The sequence below is a fragment of the Tenrec ecaudatus genome, chromosome 4 (genome assembly GCF_050624435.1).
Source record: "Tenrec ecaudatus isolate mTenEca1 chromosome 4, mTenEca1.hap1, whole genome shotgun sequence".
Taxonomy (NCBI): domain Eukaryota; kingdom Metazoa; phylum Chordata; class Mammalia; order Afrosoricida; family Tenrecidae; genus Tenrec; species Tenrec ecaudatus.
In genome coordinates, this window is record NC_134533.1 from 203,542,219 (window position 1) to 203,565,191 (window position 22,973).

General features: G+C 40.9%; 1 long non-coding RNA gene and 1 pseudogene across 1 annotated transcript in view; one reads left to right on the plus strand and one right to left on the minus strand.

The window, feature by feature from the left end:
• Positions 1 to 5,750: 5,750 nt before the first annotated feature.
• Positions 5,751 to 7,012, minus strand: LOC142446177 (zinc finger CCCH domain-containing protein 15 pseudogene; annotated as a pseudogene).
• Positions 7,013 to 8,772: 1,760 nt separating this feature from the next.
• Positions 8,773 to 22,973, plus strand: part of LOC142445523 (uncharacterized) — a 162,908-nt gene continuing 148,707 nt past the window's right edge. Inside the window, exon 1 of the long non-coding RNA XR_012784031.1 lies at positions 8,773 to 8,858. This is a non-coding gene — a long non-coding RNA (uncharacterized LOC142445523). The remainder of the gene's footprint in view (positions 8,859 to 22,973) is intronic.

Here is a 22,973-nt window from a genome sequence, read left to right on the forward strand (position 1 = left end):
CCCCCCCCCCCATATAGCACCATAGTATGTGAAGTTTTTTTCCAACATTTTTTTGGTGTGTGTGTGCATTTGTCCTCCTGTTATGGAATTGCAGTCATGGTAAATAATTCCTCTTGATGCAAACTTGGCTTTTTAATTTTGTTAGAATGAAAATTTTGCTGAGATGATTTAAGAGAATAATTAAACATATTCATTGTGGAACAGGAAAAGAGTAGATTAAGGTTTTGTGGGGAAGATTTTCTTTGGGGATCTTCTTCATTCTTTGTTCTGATCTTCTAGTACTTTAGTATTAAGAAATTTGTTTCCAAGCTCACTAGTTCAGCCTTCCACTGAATCAGTTCTATTCCTTTCCCATTTCAAGGCATTCTCTATTTCAGAAACCTAATAGTAATCTTTTGGATTTCTATGTGCTGTTCCTGTATGGTTTCTAATTTTTCACTTCTTTTGGCAATTTGCTGATACAATATTTTCCTGAATTCTTCTAGTTTTTTCTCTGTATTTTCTTGATTTTGCTTGCAGCTTCCTTGATCCTTCTCATAACTCCAGTGAAAGTACCTAACTATCATTCTTTTGACTCCTTAATAGGTACTTCTCTTTTTTTAATTGTTTTATTAGGGGCTCATACACCTTTTATCACAATCTATACATACATCAATTGTGTAAAGCACATTTGTACATTCATTGCCCTCATCATTCTTAATGCATTTGCTCTCCACTTAAGTCCCTGGCATCAGGTCCTCATTTCCCCCCCTCCCTGCCCGTTCCCCCTCCCTCATGAACCCTTGATAATTTATAAATTATTATTTTGTCATATCTTTCCCTGTCCTACGTCTCCCTTCACCCACTTTTCTACTTTCTGTCCCCCAGGGAAGAGTCACATGTAGATCCTTGTAATCAGTTCCCCCTTTCCAACTCACCCTTCCTCTACCCTCCCAGTATCGCCACTCACACCACTGATCCTTAAGGGATCATCTGCCTAGATTCCCTATGTTTCCAGTTTCTATCTGTATCAGTGTATATCCTCTGTTCTAGTCAGACTTGCAAGGTAGAATTCGGATCATGATGGGGGGCATTTAGGAACTAGAGGAAGAGGAAAGTTGTATTTTTCATCATTGCTATATCCCACCTTGTCTGGCTCATCTCCTCCCTGAGGCCCCTCTCCAAGGGGATCTCAGTGGCCTACAAATGGGCTTTGGGTCTCCACTCCACACTCTTCCCCTCCCTCATTCACAATGGTAAGATTTTTTGTTCTGATGCTGCCTTATACTTGATCCCTTCAATACCTCGTGATTACACAGACTGATGTGCTTTCATGTGGGCTTTGTTGCTTCTGAGCTAGATGGTTGTTTATCTTCAAGACTTTAAGACCCCGGATGCTATATCTTTCGATAGCCGGGCACCATCAGCTTTCTTTACCACATTTGCTTATGCACCTGTTTGTCTTCAGTGATTGTATCATGGAGGTGAGCACCCAATGATATGATTTTTTGTTCTTTGATGCCTGATAACTGATCCCTTCAGCACCTCGTGATCACACAGGCTGGTGTGCTTCTTCCGTGTGGGCTTTGTTGCTTCTGAGCTAGATGGCCGCTTGTTTACCTTCAAGCTTTTAAGACCCCAGATGCTATATCTTTTGATAGCTGAGCACCATCAGCTTTCTTCACCACATTTGCTTATTCACTTGCTTTGTCTTCAATGGTTGTGTCGGGAAGGCTCTGAGCATCATAGAATGCCATTTTAATAGAACAAAGTATTCTTGCATTTAGGGAGTACTTGAGTCGAGGCCCAATGTCCTTCTGCTACCTTAATCCTAAGCCTATAAATATATTCACATAGATCTATTTCCCCATCCTCATATATAAATATATTTGCCTGTGTATGTATCTTTATCTAGACCTCTATAAATGCCCTTTGCCTCCTGGCACTTTATTTCCCTTGACTTCGCTCCTGTCCCACTATCATGCTTAGTCCCCACCAGGGTTTCTGCAATTCCTCTTGGTTATATTGCCCTTGATCACGCTCTACCAGGCCTATCACACCCTCCTCACCACCAATTTGGATCACTTGTTGGTCCCTTGTCCCTTGGTTTGTTAATACCACTTCCTTTCCCCCCACCTCCCCATCTCCCATGTCCCCCCAGAACTGTCGGTCCTGTTATTTTCTCCTCCAGATTGTTCATCCAGCCTATCTTATTTAGACAGACCCGAAGAGATAATAACATGCACAAAAGTAAGACAGAGAAATACCAAGCCACAATATGCAATAAAACAACTAGAAACCAATGGCAAAACAAAACACAAAAAAGAAAAGCTTGTAGTTGGTTTAAGGATCGTTTGTTGGCCTTTAGGAGTGTTTTCCAGTCCAGTCTGTTGGGGTACCACGCCCTGAGCCCAAAGTCTACCTTCAGCATTCCCTGGGGACCTCGCCGCTCCATTCCCTTGCTGTTCTGTTGTACTCCCTTAGTGTTTTGCCTCGGTGTGGCGGGATCAGATCGGGTGCAATTCCCACACTGTGTCTCCGGTGTTGTCCTTTTTAGAGCTATGGGTTAGTGAGGGTTGTCATGTCTCATAGTAGGGCTGGCCATTTGGTCTTCTCTGTGGACTGGCTGCTCTAATTGGGGTCATCGTCCTCAAGGGCTGGTGGGCCAGGATGTGCTCCACTCTCTCCTCCTCCCCCTTCATCAGCACCCATGTGCTCCGATCAGATATGTCCCTCTCCAGGAGCTGAAGATTCAATGCCATCTTTTGAAATAAATTATTTTGGGGCAGGGACAGGTATCTGCTTAGTAGTACGGATTGGGGCTGGCCCCCCAGACCACTCCACTGGTTCCCTACTCCACGCCGCCATGTTGCATACACATCTTGAAGCACTGGGTTGAAGTCTGGTCCGTCTTTCCCTGTGGATATATAAACCATACCCTCCCCTTGGGTGGGTTAGTACCCTGTGTCCCCACTACCCATTTCTTTATTTTTCCCCCCCTTTCCCCACCTTCTTTTTAGTTGTCTACCAAGTGTATCCCTGTATTTGATCTGGTCCCTGCCATATTATGTTAATAGGTACTTCTTTTTTTTAAAACATTTTATTAGGGACTCATACAACTCTTATCACAATTTATACATACATCCATTGTGTCAAGCACATTTGTATATCTGTTGCCATCATTTCTTTAAAATCATTTTATTGGGAGCTCATACAGTTCTTATCACAATCCATATATACATCCCTTGTGCCAAGCACAACCATCATCATTTTCAAAAAATTTGCTTTCTACTTGAGCCCTTGGTATCAGCTCCTCATTTTCCCCCTTGCTCCCCCTTCCCTCATCAATCCATGATAAGTTATGTTATTATTATTTTGTCAGATCTTACTCTATCTGACATCTCCCTTCACCTACTTTTCTGTTGTTCATTCCCCAGGGAGGAGGTTATATTTAGATCCTTGTAATCGGTTCGCCCTTTCCATCCCACCCTCCCTTCACCCTCCCGGTATCACCACTCTCACCACTGGTCCTGAAGGGATCCTCTATCTGGATTTCCTGTTTCCAGTTCCAATATGTACCAGTGTATATCCTCTGGTCTAGCCAGATTTGTAAGGTGGAATTGTGATATTCATAGTGGTGGGGGAGGGGCACGGAGAGAAAGCATTTAAGAACTAGTGAAAAGGTGTATGTTTCATCGTTGGTACCCTGCACCCTGACTGGCTCATCTCTTCCCTATGACCCTTCTGTAAGGGATGTCCAGTTGCTTACAGATTGGTCTTGGGTCCCCAATCTGTACTCTCCCATCATTCACAATGATTGTTTGTACCGCTTTTGTCTTTTTCTTAATTTTAGTGTGAACTGAACTGGTTTTGAACATGTCGTGATGTTGAATTTGTACTTGATTGATGGTTATGTGTTGGTGTGCACTAAGGCAGTCACCAACTGTCTCCTCGTGGATGTGATGGAGAATGTGAATATGTGCACAGTTCTCTGTTCTTGTAGCACAGTTGTGGTTGCATTTGGTTGGTATTGCCCATGGCCTGTAGATGCTCAGGCAGGATGGGAACAGGTAATGGTCCTCACTTACTAGGTGGTACAGACACGGCTAGGTGATGCCAGCATGGCTGTTGTCTCCTGTCGGGTGAAACCAAAAGAATAAAGAGGTGGGGGGGGGGGAGTAGAAAAAATAATATGGGGGGAACCCCATGAGAAAGCAGGTGAATAGCAGCAATAAAGAAAAGAAGAATTAGCCAGAAAAAAAGAGGAAAAAGAATATAGGAAGAAGGGGGAAGAAAGAGAAAATGGAAGAAAAGGTAGGAAAAGGGGATAACCCAAACTAGGGAGGGAGGAAGAAAAGAGAGAACAGTAAAAAAACAAAAAGAAATAAGGGAAGGGGCAAGAGAAGCAGTAAGGAGAAAGAAAAAGGAACACAGATAAAGGATAGGAAACAAGGGAGGGAAAGAAAAGGAACAACAACAAACCCTCAAAGATAGGCAAAATTGTAGGAGGACAGGGCACCCAGCATGGCATCCTCTGCCAGCCATTGGGTGAGATGCTCAGTTCTAGATGGTGTTCCTGCCTGCCTTAGTGTTGTCTTGGGTCAGGGCACCTGATGTGGCTCCGATGAGAGCTGAGATCAGGATGCTTGTTGGCGGAAGGCACTCTTTTGGGCCCAGAGGACAACTGGGAGCTGGACAACTGGTTGTGGAAGTTCTCAGCTCTCCAGGGCTGACCAGGGACCTGTCCTTGCATGGTCCACTGGTCTACTGAGATGGAGTTCCAGTTGTGGGGATGATACACGTGGTCTTTGACCCACGGAGACTCAACTTCACCCTCACGCAGAGCAAGGGCTGTGTGTGAGTGACACTCGCCCCTGGGTGGATGAGGAGTTGTCGCTGGCCACGCTTCTGGTCACCAGTGAGGTGTGAGGAGCAAGGAATTATCCCATTTTTTCATTACCAGTTGCTGGTACGGTAGGCCACTGTCTTGAATAAATGCTGCCTCTAAAAGTTCAGCGTGGCTATGCCACATCAGGCCAGGCAGCAATTCTCCACCCTTGATGCTTCCGTCAGCTTCTCCTCCTGGAGATGGTGCAGGACTGGTGATTTGGGCTTCCTGCCTTGAGTAAGGTAATTTACAAGACAGGTACAGGACGGAGAGTAAGAGCCCTGCCGCCATTTATTTATTTATTTTTTACAACTTTATTGGCAAAAAGAGGAACAAATGTAACAGTTTGACATAAGATACCACAACTGATCTTATCAGATCAAGGGTCCACCTCAAATGTTCATCTAATTGTCCATAGAGGACACAACACTGATTCTGAATATTCAATTCCCTTTATGAAGTATAGTGATCATATTTTAGGTAGCATCTTTTATAAAATATAAATATAAAGTAAATGAAATGAAATCAGCTCAACAACGGCACTAAAGGAAAGATGTTTTATATTTAGATTTCTCTTGTTCCTGGTAATGCATACCCAATGAAAAACAAAAGCTGGAAAAACAGTTACACTTCCTACTTCAGTGGACAGTTGTAACCATCAGTCATTTTCTGAAATGACCATTATATTTCAATTTATCACGAACTACTCTGAACTTACTATGAGATGGAGTCAAAGTCAGGAGAGATGTAAGGAGACCATTCCTTTTTTTGGAGAGGGTTAGCCCTCCACAACCCACATGGTAAAGAAACATTCTGTTGAAGAATTCTAGGTGGAAGAATTAATGTAGTCAATTTGAAATCATGCTGAGCTGATTTCATTTGTTCATGAACTTGTTTGGTGCCATACATCTAAATCAAGTGTGTTTAATTCTTCTTCTAGTTCATCCAAATCTTCCTTAGTGAAAAGATTTTCATCAACAGGAACAGCATCAGTAGCTCCATTTTCCTGTGCCTCTCCTTTGTTACCCTCTTCCAAGTCACTTCTTTCCCCCATTTTCTGCCCTAACTCCAGAAGCTTCAATTAATTTGTTGTCACCCTTTTCTGAAGTGTATGTGCTGAATCTTTCAAGACTGGCTACACTAATACCGGTTTCATCTCCATCTCTTGGAATGTACAGGCTTACATCTACGTCATTTACGTTCACAGAATCATCAGCCTCCTCACCGCCTATTCCCTGGGTGTCACGGATATCATCTGTTTCATCATCATCATCAAGTTAAGGACAAAATTCCAACATCTCACGACCACTGATCACTAGTGCTTTCCCTGCTTTGAAGTCTGCTTTTCTTCTTTTCAGATCTTACTCAAGTTCATCAATCTTTTCTTGCCTTTTCCTTTTTTTCCATGCAAGATAAGATTCTCGGGTGATTTTGGTAACATGTAGACCTAGAGCAGAATGCTCTCTTTCAATGAAATCTTCTAATGAAATTTCATCTTCTTTCTCTTCTTTCTTTTTATCTTTTTTCAACACAAATCCAGGGGGAGGGACGACGATACATACACATATCACCCCCTCCAGGGCACACTCCAAACCAGCCATGCTTGTTGTTTTCAATAGCTTCAAGGAAATGCTTGCACACCATTTGAGGTTTTTTTTTTCTTTTCCGCCTCACCATGCTTCTGTTCACTACTTCTTCCAGTTTATTCCCATCACAATTATTCATGGTATCTTTTTCTAGTTCTTAATCTCTTGCATCAATGTAAACACTTGGCATTTCATATTTTCTCTCCAGAGTCAAGTCATGAGAAAACCTACACTTATCCCCTTTAGTGCACTGTGCTTGTTTGAAGAATGCACATACCACAGATTTGGGATCTGCGCCTTTACTTATTTTTTGAGCAGCAACTACAGGTTTGAATAGTTCATTTGGCTCCTGTAATTCATTCTTTCTTGTCATCTTCAATTTCTTTTCAGCTTAATGTTGACCATGTTTAACTTGATGAGTCACAGTCTTGATCAACTTCTGTTGCTTTGCTCCTTTCTTATTCTTTAGACCAAAAGTTTTGTCTTTGACAATCTTTTCTTTCTTCTCCTGTGCTGCTGTTTTGCTGCCTCCGGCCTTAGCCTGTTTTTTTGGGGACATTGCGGAGGTATGTGGCACCGTCCAGAGTTAAGCACAGCTGGACACCATCAAGGCCTCCAACCCTGCTGCATGAGTAGTAGGAAGACTTCTTATTTATTGTTTTATTGGCATACACGTCACATATCATTCAATCACATTAAGAGTTGGACAATCATCACCACAATTTCAGAACATTTTCTTATTGTTTGTGTTTCATATGATTAGCTGTATATGAAATCCTGGATAGGTAAATCAATAGAGGTTATAACTGGATTATTACCTAGGAGCATAGTAGGGAAGTGTTAGTCTGGGTTGACTAAAGAAAAAAAAACCAAGGGGCAATCATATGTGTTTAAGAAAGAGCTTTATATCAAAGAACAATTATATATTAAGAAAACATCCCAGCCCAGTCCAGATCAAGTGTATAAGTTTGATGTTAGCCCATATGTCCGAGACCAGTCTGTAAATTCCTCTTCAGACTCACGCAACACATGCAATGATGTTGAATGCAGGAAGATCACAGGTCAGTGGGTTGAAAGTCTTATGGATCCAGTGGCAGTGCAAGCATCTCAGCATTGCTGTGGGTCTCCACATGGCTTCTCCAGATCCAGGGTTCTAGCTCCATCAGTGTGTCTCCATGTATCTTTTCAGCAGGAAGACAAAGCAGAGCGTCTGTGTCTGTAGCACCTCCAAATGAGGTCATCAAGCTGTGACCTGATTGACAGGCTAAACTCCACGCCTTCAATCTTAATAGTCTCAGATTGACACCAGATTATGTGGGGGGAAAATGACTACAGAAGCGAGAGTTTTACTGAATATCAATATTCAAGGAGACAGGATTCAGTCCAACAAGAAAACTGCCCCCTTGAACAGAAAAGGAGAGGATTTTTAAATGTTAGAAAAAGGAGGGGGATGTGGATCGGGAAAAGTGAGACGTTTAGAAAAGGAGCATTAATAATCACAGAACTAAATTGGGAAAGGGACATTAATAATCTTATAACTAAGTTATGAACCATCAATTAATAAACATCATGCCTTCTTTCTGATGCTTTCTGCTCTGGTGGTTGGTGGTCATTATGTTTATGCTTTGAGTGATGTTGGTGCAATGGAACAATTAAGCTTGCTTTTTTCCTGTGACTCAAAAGATCAAGCTTCAGTCTAATTGCTCTTTCAAGAACATTCCTGACCTCTAATCTCAAATTACAAACTGATCACTTGTTTTAATTCTTATTGCCGAGGAAACTAAAACAAATAATAAAGTAAAACAAATCATACTAAAATGAAAATGTTTAACCAGCTCTTTTCCTGTTCTGCTATAAATATATTTAATATTTCCTTTTACTTAATTAATTTTGCTAAACATTGCCTTAATCTCTTCTACAGGCAAACAACAAAGACAAATTAATTATAAATTCTGACAAAATGACGAAGCCAATGAACAAAATTAGGCAAAATACATGGATTCTCAGCAGTTCACTGAGACTTAGTGGGCATTCTGTCCACTTCTCTGTCCTTTCCCCTGAAGCTCATGGTTTCAGGAGGATCATCTGTATCTGTCTCATCTGGTCTCCGTGTCATGGTGGCGGAGGACCTGTACCTGGTCTGCCATATTCCCAGCTGCATAGGGTTTTCACTAGAGATTACTTCCAGGGTTGTCTTCAGAATTAACCAAGCAAGGAATGGTTATCGTTAAGAAAGCTTAGTGCTTAATTTTAGCAACTCTTATCCTGTCTCAGTATTAAAAAATGCCAATTACTGTATGTGTTTGTTTTTGCTTTTCTAGTGATATGCAGCTTTCGAGGATCTGTCCCTCAAGGGTTGGTCCTAGAAATCGGAGAAACGGTCCAGATTCTTGAGAAGTGTGAAGGTGAGTATTAACCTATACAGTACCCAAATAGTGATCATTTCTGGCTGCAGTGTACTTTCTTCTAATTGGTTTTAAGCAATCATTTAGAAGCCATAATTCATCACATTATCAAATATCATTATAAGACTTTCCCTCTTCTATATTGTGCATAAAGGTAGCTTTCTTTTTATGCCCTAGATTAGGCAAACATGAATAATTCATTAAATGGTTGCTTGCTGTCAGAGCATGATTTTACCCATGATGTCTTTTATATCAAACATATCATCTTTGAGTCTCATTTAGCTGCATTTGAGTAGGATTTCAATAACGAACTATAACTTTGTAATCATTTGTGTGTTTTTATCTGATTGGCTAGATGGGCTCAGTTATAATGAAACAATCAGTAAATATGCTTAAATGCTTAAAATTTGGCTGATGACTACTTTTTTCTATGACATTTACTTATATTTATTCTATAAGGAGTATGCATTCCTGAAAAATATCATGTTCTTCAAAACTATGTACAACAACCAACAGGATTTATGGGGACAATACAATTAGGACAGCTTCTTGTAGAATTAGAACATTAGCACACACAAGCTTTGTATTTTGGGCGATAACTGAGGCAGCCTAGGCTAGTAGGTCCGCATGGCTAGAAGCCATCGCATAGGATATAACAGAATGAAAGTGTTGCAGTGTTGCCTCAGAGGCAATGTATATAGAAGTGGAACTCTGATCTGGTGGGGCTACTGGTAAGATATATATAACTTCTTATAACCCAAGATCCATATACATTTGGGGCATGCACTTCTCTAGAAAGGGTCCTCTACTTGCAGCATTCATTTAAAATATTTTTTAAATTTGTATTTTTTTCTGACAAAAGTATAAATCAGCACTCCCTCATGATAAAAAAAATCATAGTAAGTGTAGCAGGGAGATTCCTTAGTTAAAGGGTATCTACTGAAACCTGTACAGCAAACATATTTGATTGTGAAATATTGAAAACTTGCCAACTGAGATTTCAAATTGAAATAAGAATACCTGCTAGCACCAGTGTTGTTGAAAATGACACAAGGGTATTTACTGTCATCACGTCTATCGTGTTAGATATACTACTGCAGTAGAATAACAAGAGTCAGCTACAGGAAAAAGTGTGCAAGAATGGGGAAGCAAATCTAAAAGAAAGATTCAATAGAATCAATAGAAAATATGTGAATACATAAATGAATTTATCAAGTTTGACTCTAGCAATAAATATCTTAAAGATGCATCGTTTCTATTGTGCTTGCAATAAAGAATTAGAAAATTAATTAAAGGAACAATGCCACCTATAATAGCATTGAACACATCAAAACTCAGAATGCACACAATGAAAGGAATAAACAACATCTATATCAAAGGGAACACAGATATGATTGGCAAACAGAGACTGTCTAAGTAAATAGAGTACCGTGTTTGTGGATTGAGTGACTCAATATAATAAAGATGTTAGTTTTCCCCCAATTGACCCATATGTTTGGTGGTTTTTTTTTTATAGAAATTGAGCGCTAATTCTAAGAGTTATGAGAACATGCTGAAGGTTTGGAAAAACTGAGGTCAAACTTGAAAGTAGAAGGATTTATATTACCAGATACCAAAACTTATGATAAATTGAGATGATGTGGTTTTTTTGTGCAAATACGGAGTATTGAAACAAAACAGAGTTCAGAAACAGGTCATCACATATTATTCACTAATTTACAAGAAGAGTGATAATTGCAGTACAATAGAGGAAATGATGTCCAATTCTATATATTTTGGGCCAATTTATATTTGAAATGATACCTAAATAGTGACACTGGGTCAGTGTATTGAATATAATGCATCTTGATAGAATGCCTCACAGAATAGTCCCCACACTCAATTGCTGATTCTGGTGATCTAAATATGAAGTGTAAAACAAGGCATCCTTTTGCACTAACCATATAGAACAAAATGTATAACTGTGTATTATTAAATTGAGGACACCTGTGGTTCAAGAGACATGATTAAGGAGAATGTAAAAGAAAATGCAGAGTGAGAGCTAGAGCCCACAAAGAAATGGTATTTAGAGTAACACAAGGACAGCCTTTGTGTGCTCTTGGGTTGATTTTGATTCATAGTGAACCTACATGATAGAAAAGAGCTACTTAAGAGGTTTCCTGTGCTGTAATCTTTATAGGAGCTGATCACTAGGCTTTTTCTGATGGGTTTGAACTGTTCACCTTCTCGTGGGCACATAAACACCTTACCCTTGTGCTACCAAAGCTTCCATAAAAAGAATAAATTTACTCACAAGCAACAAAGCCCACAGGGAAGAAGCACACCAGTCTGTGTGAACACGAGCTGTAGAAGGGATCAGGTATCAGGCATCAGAGAAAAAGAAATCATATCATTGTAAATGATGGTGAGTGCAGAGTGGAGACTCAAAGCCCATCTGTAGGCAACTGGACACCCCCTTACTGAAGGGTTTTAGGGAGGAGATGAGCCAGTCAGGGTGCAGGGTAGCAATGATGAAACAGAGCTTTCCTCTAGTTCTTAAATGCCCCCCCCCCCACTATCATGATCCCAATTCTCCCTTGCAAATCTGGCTAGACCAGAGGATGTACATTGGTACAGATAGCAACTAGAAATGCAGGGAATTCAGGAAAGATGACCCCTCCAGGACCAGTGGTGAGAGTGGTGATGCCTGGAGGGAGGAGAGAATGTGGGGTAGAAAGGGGGAACCGATTACAAGAATCTATGTATAGCCTCCTCCCTGGGGGATGGATAGCAGAGGAGAGGGCAGGGGGAGACGTCGGACAGTGTAATATATGACAAAAGAATAATAATTTATGAATTTTGAAGGATTCATGAGGGAGGGGGGAGGGAGGGGGAAAAAACGAGGAGCCAATATTAAGGGCTCAAGTAGAAGGCAAATGTTTCGAGAATGATGATGGCAACAAATGTACATATGTGCTTGACACAGTGTATGTATGTATGGATTGTGATAAGAATTGTACGAACTGCCAATAAAATGATTAAAAAATAAATGAAAAATGAAAAATCACACTGATTAAGGGTAAGTATGCACAGACAATCATTTTAAGTGTTGTCACTAGATGTACACCTGTCACGAGTTGATTAGCAAAAGCGTGATACATGTGTTTAGACAATGACAGAAACATACACTTAAAAAGTAGCTGCTGAGGCATCTTTCATACAAAAAAAAATCTCTTGGGATTTGGTTCCTTGGTTTAGAGGTTCAAGGTCATGATTCCACGAGATAATCTCAAATTATTGACCTAATGCAGTGATTCTCAACCTTCCTAATGCTGCGACCCTTTCATACAGTTCCTCATGTTGTGGCGACCCCCAACCATAAAGTTATGTTCTTTGCTACTTCATCACTGTCATTTTGCTACTGTTATGAATCGGGCAACCCCTGTGTAAGGGTCTTTTGACCCCTAAAGGGGTTACAACTGACAGGTTAAGAACCGCTGGCCTAATGTGTTTAGCGTTTTTTCTGCATTCCTAGTTTGTTGCTTAGCTCCTTGCATCTTGAAAGCTGGCAAACAAACATCCAAGTCACAGAAAAATGGTGTCTGTTCACCTGGAGCAACAGAGGAAGAAGGAATGTCCGGCATTGGAGAAAGAATTAGTGCATAGCAAATCACCCCCATGAACATCAGTCTCTTTTGCCAGGAGACCAGAAGAACTGGATGATGTTCAGCTTCCAGTACTGGCATTGTAATAAAAGATCCTTTAGAAAAATTCTCATCCAAAGAGGGAAAACACAGAACAGAATTTCAAATTCTCAGACTCCACATTTTCTGGAGCCATGAAGGCTGGATAACCCTGAAAACTAGTGCCCTAAAATCTGTAAAAAGCCAAACAGCTTTGACTAATTGAAAGTCTCTGTCTTGAGCATTAAGCCCTTAAAGACCTGCATGGGATCAAATTGACATCAGCAACTTGCAAAATTAATCAGTCTCAATGTACATGTAGAAACTGATTCATGTGTTTTGCTGTGTATGTTCTCAAAAGTTGCAAAAACAGTACAAGAAAATGAACTTAAAAATGAGTAAAGGACATTCAATAGAAAAATACACAGGAAAAGGTTTGGATAGGCTCCTTGCAATATAGATAATCCCCCTAAATAAATAATTCACAAAATAGATAATGTTCTTAAGCTTGCATAAGAACCTAATCTTGGTCAATAGGAAAATTCAGGTTAAAGCCACAGAGAAGTACATCCATGCAACCACTAAAGTGAAATGGGGAGCTGATGTTGGGCTCAAGTGGAAAGAGAATGCTTTGAAAATGATGATGGCGGCATATGTGCAAATGTGCTTGACACACTGTATGAATGTATGGATTGTGATAAGAGATATAAGAGCCCCCAATAAAGGTAAGGAAAATAAATTTAAGAAGGGGGGGGAGGGGAAGCTTGTGGAAAGTGAAATGAAAAGGTAATGTAGTTTTTCCATGAATTTTTTGAACCTCATGCTCATAATGTACCAAGATATATGTATAAACATATAATAATTTTAAACTTATAATAATTAATAATAAAATAATTCATATCTGCCCCAAACTGGAAACAATTAAATTTTTTTATCAGCAGTAGAATGGGTACTTCCTCTGAGAATGCTCATTAGGTTTTTAATAACTGACAGTGTTTTGATGTTTTCCACAGTGTTTGCAATAACGAATTACTCTGAAGTGGACAGCCTATTCTTTCTTGGTAGTCTGTCCTTAGTCTGGAAGATCACTGAACACTGTTCACTCTGGGTGACCCTGCTGGTGTTTGAAATCTCCAGGGCATAGCTTCTGGCATCACAGCAAGACACAAGCCCCCAGGGCATGAACCAGTGGAGGAATAGATGGTGATGTGTTTATAGAATAGGATGCAATGCACACAGGAAGTTAGGGAGTGACACACACAAAAATGAGTATCACAGACATAGTCTTGACGAAAGAAACCAGATAGAAGCATTTGTGTGGTTATACTGCCATTTTCTTAACATTCAGAACCAAGTAAAACTAACTGATGGTAGGATTTGTCAGAGTACTGGTTATCTTTTGGAGGAGGGATTATAATTAGTAACTGGGAAAGACCACAGAGTGGCTTTCTACTGCAGAGCAGCTGTTGGGTTTGACCTGCTGACCTTAAGCCACAACACCACCAACCCTCAAGGAGCAGGAGAGTTCCTCTACACCATTTGGGCCTGAGCTGCCTTCAGAGAGGAGGAGTTTACCAGGCCTGCCAGGTGGATGGGTGTTTAAAGTATTCAAAAATCGTTTGTGGCAGCAGTAAGGGCTCTTCCAATGGCTGCTTGAGACTGGTTGCCTAGTTGGTGTCATTTATCCTGTTATGAGTATGTCAAAATCAAACACTATCTATAGCCAGTCCAGGGTACCTCTGTGTTAGTCTGGGTACTTTAGAGAAACAAATCCACAGAAACTCATGTACAAGAGAGAGTTTTATATAAAGGTTAAGTGCGCATCAAGAAAACATCCCAACCCAGTGCTGCCCAAGCCTACAAGTCCAACATTAACCCATATGTCCAACACCAATCCACAAAGTCCTCCTCTAACTCACAAAACAGACGCAATGATGCTGACTGCAGGAGGAAAGCTTAATCAGTAAAAGTGTAAACATCTCAGCCCTGGCAGGGGTCTCCACACAGCTGCTCCAGTACCCAGGGCTGCATTGGAGTAGGTCCATGCGGCTTCTTGGGGATGTCTTGCAGGAAGTGAGCCTTGCCAGCTGGAGCAGGGAACTTGCTAAGTCAGCTTGCCCCCTGGTCTGACCATCACAAAGCAAAAGACCCGAGAACTAAAAAGGCAAGACTCACCAAGCCATTTATCTCTCAGTCCTGTAAATTAACCCCACGTGCCAGGTCGGCACAATAAATTTGAACTAACTCAACCTCTAAGACAGGAAGTTTCTCAATAAGAAGTGTGTACAAAATTTCTGGCTTTAATATTAAGATGCAGTTACTCATGGAATATACTTTGTGGTAGAAGACTCATGCCAGTTGCCCAGGATATCTGTCTTTGTTGATTTTCTATCTGCATATCTTTCTCAAGCCACCTGATGCCTTACTTTGACATCTAGATGCTTGATTCCTAGATGTTGGGTCATGCATGAGCTTCTGCCTAAATTTCTCACTTGACTCTAGCTTCTCTCTACATTCCCATTCTCTACATCTGATTAGAGTCAGTTGTCCACTTTTCTGCTACCTACAGCCCTAACATGGCACTGTTGCAACAACACTTCTGCCATCAAGCTGGAGAGTGTAAATCTGATTTTTACCTGAATTATAGAGACAGCTTCAGCAAGTTTACAGAGAGGTTATATTATGTTTTCATTCCATTTTTCCCATGAAGTTTTTGAAGCCTGCTCATAGATGTGGTTTCACACGCATTTAATAACAAGAATTCTCTTTCAAAGTGGCATTTAAAAGTGAGAGTTTTGAGAATGATGAGGGCAACGAATGTATAAGTGTGCTATACACAATTGGTGTATGTGTGGATTGTGATAAGAGTTGTATAAGTCCCAATAAAATTATTAAAAAGTGACATTTAAAACAAACTGTCCCTAAAATTAACTGAAGTTTAAAAAGTAGCAATTTTTTATTTGGATGGATCTATGCAGGGTAAATACCAATTGGTTCTTTGAGCCTCTTGGAAGCAGAGTCAGTTCAGATATTGTCATAAGGGTTTTACCTGCAGATCATGAATGCCTCTCCTGTTGTTCAAGGTGAGCCCGTCAGGGAATAGACAAGGTCAGTCAGGGTTTAGTCATCTAGACATCTCTTGATTTCTTTTCTCATTTTTTATTCATGCATATTCCACTCAGAAAGACAATTTGTGCCTGTTTTGCATCTATTTAAATTTGACTTTCTTTAATTTTTAAAATCTTTCCTTAATGGTAATAATCAGATCAAGAATCAGCATCTGCCAACAGTGTTTACTTTATGATTTACATGCAGAGATGAAAGAAGGTATTGTCATTAATGTTATTTTAAAATACATGTAACAAGAAATTTAAGGTATAGTTTTATATATATAACAATAAATGTATGTATAACAATAAATTTAAGGTACAATATAAATATATATGACAATGAAAAAAATTTTAATCATTTTATTGGGGGCTCATACAACTCTTATCACAATCCATACATACATCAATTGTGTAAAGCACATTTGTACATTAATTGCCCTCATCGTTCTCAAAACATTTGCTCTCCACCTAAGCCCCTTGCATAAGCTCCTCATTTTTTCGTGTCGAGCACATTGGCATATTTTTTGCCATTATCACTTTTTTCATGATTTATTTTAAAATATTTTATTCGGGGCTCATACAACTCTTATCACAATCCATACATCCGTCCATTGTATCAAGGACATTTGTACATTTGTTGCCATCATCATTCTCAAAACATTTGCTTTCTACTTGAGTCCTTGATATCAGCTTCTCATTTTCCTCCTCCCTTCCTGTTCTTCCCTCCATCATGAACCCTTGATAATTTATAAATGATTATTTTGTCATGTCTTACACTGTCCGATGTCTCCCTTCACCTACTTTTTTGTTGTCCGTCCCCCAGGGAGATTATATGTAGATCCTTGTAATCGGTTCCCCCTTTCCCTCCACCCTCCCGGTATCGCCACTCTCACCATTGGGCCTGAAGGGGGATCATCTGTGGATTCCCTGTTTCCAATTCCTATCTGTACCAGTGTACATCCTCTGGTCTAGCTAGATTTATAAGGTATAATTGGGATCATGATAGTGGAGGGGAGGAAGCATTTAGGAACTGGAGGAAAGTTGTGTGCTTCATCGTTGCTACCCTGCACCCTGACTGGCTTGTCTCTTCCCCGTGACCCTTCTGTAAGGGGATATCCAGTTGCCTACAGATGGGTTTTGGGTCTCCATTCTTCAGTCCCCCTCATTTACAATGATTTGATTTTTTTTCTTTGATGCCTGATACCTGATCCCTTTGACATCTCATAGTAACACAGGCTGGTGTGCTTCTTCCGTGTGGGCTTTGTTGCTTCCTTGCTAGATGGCCACTTGTTTATGTTAAGCCTTTAAGACCTCAGATGCTATATCTTTTGCTAGCTGGGCACCAACAGCTTTCTTCACCACATTTGCTTATGCACCCATTTGACCTCGGCTATAGTGTCCGGAAGGTGTGCATCATAAATGCCAATTTAATAGAACAAAGTGTTCTTGCATTGAGTAAGTACTTAAGTAGAGGTCCAATGTCCATCTGCTGCCTTAATAATAAGCCTATAAATATATGCACGTAGCTCTGTTTCCCCATCATCCTATATAAATATATTTACATATGTACATGCCTGTTTTTAGACCTCTATAAATACCCATTGCTCTTAGTTCTTTCCTCTATTTCCTTTTTCTTTCCTCTTGTCCTACTGTCATGCTCAGCCTTCATTTGTGTTTCAGTAATTTCTCTAAGTTATAGTGCCCTTACCCAATCCCTGCCAGGCCTCTTACACCCTTCTTGCCACTAATTTTGGATCACTTGTTTCTCCCTTGTTCCTGGGTTGGTCAACACCACCTCTTTTCCCCCTCTTCTTTCTCTCCCATGTCCCCCTGGACCCATCGGTCCCATTGTGTTCTCTTCCAGACAGTTCATGCAGCCTATCTTATCTAGATAGATCTGCAGAGATAATAATATGCACCAGAAAACAATGCATAGCAAGACAAGGCGACAAAAGAGAACACAGTGATGACAACAACAAGGAAAACCAATGACCAAGAAAAGAATAAATTAATTAAAAAAAGAAAGAAAAACCTGTAAATAGATCAAGGTCTGATTTTTGACCTCTAGGCATGTCCACCAGTCGGGTATGACGAGATGCCTCGCTCTGGCCCCAAAGTCTGTTCTTTGCAGTCCCTTGGGAACTCCCTGATCTGCTACCCCCATTGCTCTGCCGCACGCCCTTAGTGTTTTCCCTTGGTGTGATGGGGTCAGACCGGACCAATCCCGACACTGAGTCTCTGGTGTTGTCCTACGTAGAACCATGGGACAGCGAGGTACGTCTTGTCTCATAGTGGGATCAGCCATATGGTCCACTCTGTGCATTGGCTTTTCAGAGCTGAGATATCGTCCTCCAGGTCTGGTGGGCCAGCATGTGCTTTGCTCTCTCTTCCTCCCCATTCATTTGCTCCTGTGTGCTCTGGTCAGATATGTCCCTCTATTCAGTGCCATCTCTAAAGTAAATTCTTCTGGGGGAGGGGCATTTGTCCATGTAGTTAGGATTGGGGCCAAGCCCTCAGGCCCCCTCATTTGCTCCTTTCTCCATGTCCGCATGCTGCATTCGCATTCTGGAACACCGAATTTAAGTCTGGTCCCTCTTTCCCTGTAGAGACACAAACAATACCCTCCCCTTGGGTGGCTCACTACCCTATTCCCCCACCACACATCTCTATCTGGTTTTTTTCCTTTACTCTCCCACCCTCCTTTTTAGTTGGCTACCATATGTACCCCTCAATTTTGTCTGGCCCCTGCTGTACTACCTGAATTATTTTTTATATCCTTTTGTATTCTATTGGCCAGTGTTTTGTTTAGGATTTTTGCATCGATATTCTTAGGAATATTGGTGAGTAGTTCTCAATTCTTGTGGGAACTTTGCCTGCTTTAGGTATCAGAGTTATACTAACTTCATAGAAAGAATTTGGGGGTTTTCCGTCTTTTTCTATGTTCTGGAAGAGTTTGTGTAATATTGGTGTCAGTCTTCCCTAAATGCTTGGTAGAATTCTCCTGTGAAACCATCTGGCCCAGGGGATTTTTTGATCGGTAATCCCATAATAAACTTGTCTAATTCTTCTATTGCTATGGGTCTGTTGAGGTTCTTGACATCCATCTGGGATAATCTAGGGAGGGATTATATTTCCAAATATTTGTCCATGTCTTCCAAGTTGTTGAATTCGTTAAGAGTATAGGCCTTCATAGTACTGTGTAGTTGTCCTTTTAATTTCATTAGGGTCTGTTGTAATGTCCCATGTTTGAGTCCTCATCCTTGCAGTTGTGTTTTGTTCCTTCCTTTCTTTGGTTAGGTTTGCCAGTGGTCTATCAATTCTGTTAATTCTTTCAAAGAACCAACTTTTAGCTGCATTAATTTTTTCCATAGTTTTCTTGTTTTCTCTCTCTCTGATTTTTTGTTATATCTATCCTCTAGCTATTAGTAGGATTGTTCTGTTGGCTCTGCTCTAATTTATGTAAGTTTTGTGCCAGATATCATCCATGAGTCTCTCTTCTTTTTTAACGTATGCATTTATTGCCATCAGCCTTCCTCTGATAAATGACTTAGCTGTATCTGAAAGGTTTCGGTATGCCATCTTTTCGTTCTCATTAGTTTCTAGAAACTTTCTGATTTCATCTCTGATTTGGGTCAATACCTACTCCTTTTGCAATAGAGAATTGTTCATCCTCCAATTGTTTGCCCTTGTTTTCTTCACTGTCCTGTTAATTTCCAGCCTTCTGGCACAGTGATCGGAGAGAGACGTTTGCATAATCTCTCTGTGCTTGAATTTACTCAAGTTCTACTTGTGTCCCACTATGTGGTCTATTTTCGAATGTGTGCCATGTTGGGTTGAAAATAATGTGATTTTTTTGCATTTGGTGGAAAGCTTTCAAAATATCTATCAAGTCAAGTCGTCCAATTGTGCTGTTTAGATTTGTAGCCTCCTTGTTGAGTTTCTTTCCCAGTGATCTGTCTTTTTCAGAGTGGTGTGTTAAAGTTACCAACTATAATTGTTGAGCCTGTGATTTCTTTTTTCATCGTTTGGAGTATTTGACTTACAAATTTCGTGAGTCTCTCATTGGGGGCGTAAATATTTATTATGCTCACTAGTTCTTGGTTTACTGTTCCCTTGATCATTATATAGTGCCCCTGCTTGTCTCTTGTTATGGCCTGTATCTTTAGATCACTTTGTCAGATGTTAAGATCACTACAGCTGCTTTTTTTGCATTGCCATTTGCATGGCATATTTTGCTCCAGCCTTTAATTCTCAACCTGTTTTTGTGTGCAAGCTTGAGATGTGTCTCCTGTAGGCAGCAGATTGAAGGGTTATGTTTTCTGAGCCAGTCTTTTAGCATCTGTCTTTTAATGCCTGAGTTCAGGCCATTGATATTCAGTGTTATTACATCCATCTGTGGTCTCTGTCATGTCCTCTTGTACCTTTTGTGTTGGGTATTTTCCTAACTAACTATCTTATCCACTTGTGTTGTGTGTGTGGTTTATGTTTGCCTTATTTTCACTATTGAGCCATTGCTATCCTGAGGGCTATTTTCTCTTTGTTGCCATGTGGGTGGAGTTGTTCTATGTGATTGTCTCTTATTTGCCCTTGGTGAGTGTTGATCTCTGCCCATACTGGATCGGCATGGATCTTTTGTAGGGCTGGGTTGCTTTTTATGCGAAGACTCTTACTTCTCCATCTATCTCAATAGATAATTTGGCTGGGTAAAATATTCTTGGGTTTGCGTTGTTCTTCAATTTTTGAAATATGTTATTCCATTCCCTCCTCTTATTCATTGTGTCCACTGTCAGGTTTGAGTATATTCTTACTGGGGTATCTTCATACGTGATTATTTGCTTTTCCCTAGCTGCTTTCATGATATTTTTCTTTTCCTCATAGTTGGATAATTTCACTATTAGGTGTCTTGATGATTTAGTCTTGGGATTTAGTCTGGCTGGTGTTCTTTCAGCATCCTGAATGGTTGCCTGATTTTCATTTATTAAGCTGGGGGAGTTTTCCACTAAGAATTCCCTCACTATTTTCGCTGTTAACTCCTTGTTGTGTCATGTTCTGGTAGTCAAATTATTATATTATTGTTCCTCTTGATACCATCAGACATGGCCCTCAAGTTTTCTTCAGCTTCTTTGATTGTCTTATTTGACTGCTTTTCCTGTTTGCTGAAGTCTGCTTGGTTGTCCTCTAGGTCACTGGTACGATTCTCTGCCTCCTCAAGTCTGTTGGCAAAGTGTGTCAATTTGTCACTGGATTTTATTATTTCTCGCGTCTTATATTTCCCTTTGGTGCATTGCCTTTATCTCCTCTATGATTTCATCCTTTTCCTGTATTGCTTCTATCATATCCTGTGTAACTCCAAGCAGTATTCTGAAAATTTCTTTCTGTGGCAGGTCAATATCTGCTTCTTCTATGCACATCGTTAGGTTTATGACTTCTTCCGGTATTGGCTTTTGTTTCTCTTGGTTTTTCATTGAGGTTGTTAGTTCTGGTTGCTGTTTATGTGTTGTTTTAGAGGAGCCTGGAGCCATCTTCCAGAGTTGAAGAGCACTGAGCTCTCATTTGGGGGACTCGTATGAGTGCTTCTATGAACTCCTTTTCTAGTAGCTGTACTGAGGGATCAGGCTACCACTATATTTTCCTGTGGTTTCGCTCCTACCCTAGCAGACCTGTATTCTGTTATTTGGTATATGAGTTGGATGGTCCTCTCGTGACGCTGATCAGGCCCACGAGGGTGTTGTTTCAGTGGCTGATCTCTAAGTAAGCCTCATGGTTCTTGGAGCTCCTTGGATAGCATGTGGTATTTCCCTCTGCAACTGTAGTGCTGAGGAGGGCGTGTGGGTGTACCCACCTTGTTGTAGAGCACCATAGCTTTCAGGGGGAATTACCCTAGTCAGAGAGATCGACTTGGAGGTTGGGTGGATGTTCCTGCAGCAGCATGGAGTTTCCCCCTGTCACTTGTAGGGCCTCGGGATTTAGGCTGGAGTTCTCCCCACTATTTGAAGGGGATAACCCCTGCTGTTTGGTGTATGGAAGAGGACTGGTGTGATTTCCTTAGCTGCGTGTAAAGCCAACAAATGTGAGTGGAACTCCTTGAGTTGGGCCTTCAGAGTTGCCCTAGGAGAGGGCAGTTGTCTGGAGGTTGCTCGTGGCTTGTGAAAGGAAAGATAGGGAGAGGAGAAGAAAAAAGAGAAAGAAGAAAATGAAAACTGGAGCAACAATGCCAAGCAAACTAACATCCACTCTCTCTCTCTCACACACACACACACACACAAAATACACAGCCTAAATGAAAGTTAAAACAGTAAAATCAACAACAAAAAATGAGAACTGAATCTCCTGAGGCTGTGGAAGGAAAGAGATAGAAGAAGAGGAGAAAAGATGAAAAGGTGAAAGAAAAAGAAGAATAAAAGGAAGCCAAGGAGAAAGAATTAAAAAAATAGATAAAGAGATAGCTGAACCCCATGCCATGCTATGTGTAGCACTGTCTTGTGCTGCGTGCAGCATTGTCTTAGGGGGCAGTCTGTAGTTCTGCCCACTGGGTGGGCAGAGTTGCCCTAGGCAGAGGGTAGGGGTCTGGAAACCAGCAGTGGCATCTCGAAGAGAAGAGAGGGAGAGGCAAGAATCATAAAAACAGAGAGGGGAGAAGAGAACAAAGAAAAAGAATTTTAAAAAGATAAAGAAGGGGAAAAACTCAACTGTGGTAAGATTGACTATGATGATAAAGAGGGGAGAAAGAGAGAAGGAAAAAATAAAGATTAAAGAGATAGCTCATTCCTGATTGCCTGACTATGGGGCCAGAGGGGTTTAAACCCTGCCCCACTATGGCAGGTTAGTGTACCCTTTTAATGCAGGCACCCAGTGGTGCTGGGTGGAATTGCCTAGTTGGCAAGATTACCTTAGTGGTCTGACAGAGGTTTTCTTAGCAGCACAGTGCTCTGTAGATGACTGTCACAGCTGCCTTGTGACAGAGGGAGGGCTGCAGTTCCCCCTGTTATTTTGGTTGATTTGCCCTAGGTGGAGGGTAGTGGCCTGGAAACCAGTAGTGGCTTATTATAGGAAAGAGGGAGAGAAGGGGGGAAAGAAGAAAGAAAGAAACAAAACAAAACAAACATGAGCCCGTTGAGACCGACTGCAGTAGGAAAGATAGAAGGGCGAGCTAATAAAGAAAGAATAGAATGGTAAGTAAGGAGATAACTGAGACTTGGTCACCTGTCCATGGGGCTGGAGGAGTTCCAACTCTTCCTCAAGGTAACGGGGTGGTGTACCTGCTTGATATAGGATTCCACAGATGCAGGGTGGGAATACTCTTAAAGGCAAGGTCGCACCCGCAGCCAGGCATCAGTTCTCAC